The sequence below is a fragment of the Solanum stenotomum genome, unplaced genomic scaffold (genome assembly GCF_019186545.1).
Source record: "Solanum stenotomum isolate F172 unplaced genomic scaffold, ASM1918654v1 scaffold3693, whole genome shotgun sequence".
NCBI lineage: Eukaryota > Viridiplantae > Streptophyta > Magnoliopsida > Solanales > Solanaceae > Solanum > Solanum stenotomum.
In genome coordinates this window covers 22,649-27,105 of record NW_026034170.1, presented here as the reverse complement: position 1 = coordinate 27,105, position 4,457 = coordinate 22,649, and the positions used below count along the sequence as shown (strand labels likewise).

The window sequence follows — 4,457 nt, the reverse complement described above, 5'->3', positions numbered from 1 at the left end:
ACACTACTGCTATTTTGTTTTATTGTATTAATAATAGTCAAGCAAACAATTCTTTGTATATTCAGCGCTTAACACAAATTTTCAAACTCAGACATGTCGTAAATGTGAATTATTTTGAGTGAATAATATATCAAAAAATCAAAATATTAATAGGAGCTCATCTCTAAAATTTGTAACAATTTAAAAGAAATTTGAATAGTCAGGGATCGAAATAAAAAAATTAGTTCGTTGAGGAAGATAAACTATTTCAATATATAAATATTATATAAACAATATATATGAATGTATATATACATTATATATACATAACAGAACTATTTATACAATTTCGATATTTATAAAAAAAAATAAGTTCAGTGAGGAAGATGAACTATTTCGATATATAAAATTGATTGTCTTGTGGAATGATTTGACATGACAATATTTCCACATGAAGACATACAACTTTCTTGAGATCAAATTTCATTTGAATCACCTACTATTTCATAATCAATAAACCTTGACATGATTGATCAAAACAAATAATTTGTATCAATATTTGTTTCACTCTAATATTTTCATGATACATAAGTACACCAATTGCACTAAAATGATATTTCGTTTCATTCTAATGTGACCAAAACTAATCTTTCTTTATATAAAGCGATCTCACAATCATAGGGGTACTATTCAATGGAATAGCTTTATAACATTTTAAATCATTCAAGGATTTTTCATATAATGTGTACTGTCTAGCTACACATAATAATCATTTATTATCTTATTCAAGTTTTTCATATATTGTCAAACTAAAAGAAATTTCATTGCATCCACCATAGGAGAACACATCTCCAAACAATACTGTCACGACTTTTGCGAAAAAAATTTATACCCCAAAGACACAAGTTATACTTAATATTTTTACGATTTTACTTGTTGCACAATAAATCATTTATTTTGTACTCCCAGTGACATTATATCTTGGATATAAACTATAGAAAAAAATACTCATATTACATAAGGAACAATGAGTAGAGGCTTTTCTTTCTATAGAGTAACACCAAACTTGTCTTCTATATCTAACTGCATTGGATCCTCACCATTAGGAAGTGACCACTCAAAGTAATGGATCAAGCTAGCTAAAATCAAGTGAATTTCTTCTCTAGCAAAACCTAAGCCAGGGCATATTCTCCTCCCTGCACCAAATGGTATGATCCCAAAATCTTGACCCCTGAAGTCCACATTAAAGTCTAGAAATTGCTCGGGCTTAAAAGATAATGTATCTTCCCAAGTGTTTGAGTCACGCCCTATGGCCCAAGCCTTCACAAACAATTTTGAGTTCTTTGGGATGGTGTAATCCATAATCTTACATGTTTCAAGTGCACGACGAGGAATCAAGAAGGGAGTAGGCGAATGGAGTCTCAATGCCTCCTTGACACAAGCAACCAAATATGGAAGTTTTCTGTGATAATATCATTTTCCCCGAATTTACTTGTAAGCTCCGCCTGAAGTTTGTGCATAGCGCCCTTGTTCCTTAGCAACTTTGTCATTGCCCATTCAGTTGTTGCGGTAGTGGTGTCAGAACCCGCACCTATTAATTCCTGAAATTGAAGAACAAGATTGTGTCATGTCCGTCTCAATCATCTTTTAAAAACAAAACTCATACCTATTTCATCAAATTTGTCTATTAGTTTTAAGAAATTGATTCAAAGGTGATGAAGAAATTACTCTCAATAAGATATTGATTTGTAAATTCGAAAATCCACTATCAATCATGGCATCCAAAATGTCCGAGCTACCACAACTAATTGCCTGCCTTTTTTCCTTTACAATTTCACTCAAGATATTGATCAATTGATTCTGATATACTTGACTCTGCTTTCTCAATTCGTACAAATCTAGAGCCTCAAATAAAGGATATAATTCTGATATATTCAGCATAGCTCCCTATTCTATAAATTTTCTAAAAATATGTTTGATCCCGCTGGTGTTCGTTTCATAATTCAAATCACATAAATCTTTTGAAAAGAAAAGGTTCCCCAACGTGTTTAAAATGGTACAAAACAGAATTTCAGAAATCTTCACAGTTCCCCATTCCTAGACCTAAGAAAATCTATCATTTCCGACACTTTTTTCTCCCTCAGAGCAGTCTGTGACTCGACAGCTTTGGGTGAGAACAAATGTGTTCGACAAAATGCCCACAAGAACTTTCAGTGATTTGAGCAGTGATTTCTCAAATCACTAGAAAAGACAATTGAGTGTTGATCAATAGCAGAGAGCTCATATGTAGAAACTTTGGGCACAGATCGGATCGATAGCAGACGATCTTAAGTCTTGAGGATTTCAGCTGCAGAAGCAGGAGATGAAGCTACCACAACCAGTTGAGTTCCCAACTTGACAGAAATCAATGGGCCATACATTTTGGCAAATTGTGCCAGGGAAATATGAGGGTTTTTCCCCATTTGGAGAATATTTCCTAACACAGGCCATGGTCGAGGACCTGGTGGAAGGTTTCGAGATTTTTGTATGAGTTGTTTAACGATGAGGAAGAAGAATGAAATCAAGAAAAGAAAGGATGCTGGCAGCGTATAATACTCCATTGACATACCAAATAACACATGCAAGTATGATGAGAAGACTGTCTATTGCCATACCCATATATAAGTATACATAGTAGTTTAAGTCATTAATGGTTGACTTGTATTGTATTAAATTGTATTGTATCATTAAAATTCATTCTTAGCTAATGACGAAAATACTCATTTTATATAACGATTCATTTGGTGTAATCACATTGTTACCAAAATACTTTCTTTGCATTTTGTTTTTATTTATTAATTATTATTTAATAGTCGTATTTCATTTTTTATCTCTATCTTTTCATAGTAGCTCTATTTATTATCTTTCTTTTTTATAAATTTATCATTCAAATTATGAATATGTGACATTATCTTACAATAGAGACCGATACAATCTGTTCAAACAATGTATTTATTAAAACATTACAATACGATTTTTCAGTACAATCATCTAAAACAAAGTGTAAGGGAGCAAAACGACGACAATTTTCAAGGTGAAAAAAGAATATTATACCGACTTTATTAACACTTTTCTTATAGTTCATGAATGATTTTCTTAAAAAAATAAAAATGTATTATTCATTTTTTTTATTAGAATTACATTTTAAAAAAAAATAATAGTTATAAAGTTTTCAAGTATTTTTAAATTCCAAATAATAATTATCTATATTTTTTAGAAGAATCAAAAAGAATATATTGATTAATTTTTATTTAATTAATATCCAGTCACGTTTTTAATATTTTGTTTATTGTTTATATTGAACAAGAGAATATTATACAAATAATTCTAGTTGATTTAGAGGGTGTGGTTTGGTTTAAAAGTTTGTCAAACCTACTTTTAAGTCAATATTTGATTTTCTGAAAGTGTTTGGCAAAGAAAAAAAAGAACTTAAAATAAGTTAAAAACTAAAAGTAGCCCCACCCCCCTTAATTTTTATTTTTTAACTTAAAAGTCATTTCAATTTGACCTTTAATTTTTAACTTTAAGCTATTTTTTAAATCAATCCAAAGAGGCTCTTACTCATCCATCTAAATATAGTTTACTTTTCTTCCTAAATAACTTTAAGAAACTTAAGGATATTTCCAAAATCCCGGCATGTGATTTTCTTCCACGGCTTAATCACGCCGAACTAAACACTCATTTTTCATATTAGTTGATTATTTTACTTTTGAAGAAATTACTCTTTCTATCCCTAATTACTTGTTCATTTTAAAAATTGGCACACCTATTAAGAAAACAATTATTGACATAGTAAGTCTATCAATTTATCCTTATTAATTATGAAATGGATGAATTAAAACTTTAAACATTCAAAAAATTCTACAGTTACAAAGTAATTAATTAAGGGTATAATAGGTAAAACAAATTTGTCCTTTCTTGATTTGTCTAAATGAACAAATAATTAAGAATAACTTAAAAAAGAAAAGTGGACAAGTAATTAGGGACAAATGGACTAGTTATTGAACTTATTAAATTAAGAAAATATCAATTAAATTTCTTTTTAGAAATGAATTAATAAAATTGTTTTCTTATTTATAATTTTTTAATATGCGTGTAATATGAAAGACAGATAGAGTATTTATTTTTTTGAAAAAACACTTTTCTAAAAAAATATTTTAAAAAAAGCGCTGATAATTTTGTTTGTATTCGCTACTTTCGGCTAGTGCGAATATTGTATGTATATAATATGTTCAATAGAGTTCAGACGAATTAAAAAAAAAAAAACACAATTTTTGTAGCGCTTAGTCTCCTTAATTCTTAATTGGCAAACCTATAAATAATTTGAAGAAACGAAAGCTAAGAACTGTTAAAGTGAACAAGTCAAACTCACGTTTAACATTATTTTTCTCATTTTAAATAGATTGCTCATTTTAAAAAAGAAAATAATGCCCCCATTT

General features: G+C 29.3%; 1 pseudogene; it reads right to left on the bottom strand.

The window, feature by feature from the left end:
• Nucleotides 1–879: 879 nt before the first annotated feature.
• Nucleotides 880–2,597, bottom strand: LOC125852548 (probable (S)-N-methylcoclaurine 3'-hydroxylase isozyme 2; annotated as a pseudogene).
• Nucleotides 2,598–4,457: the final 1,860 nt, after the last annotated feature.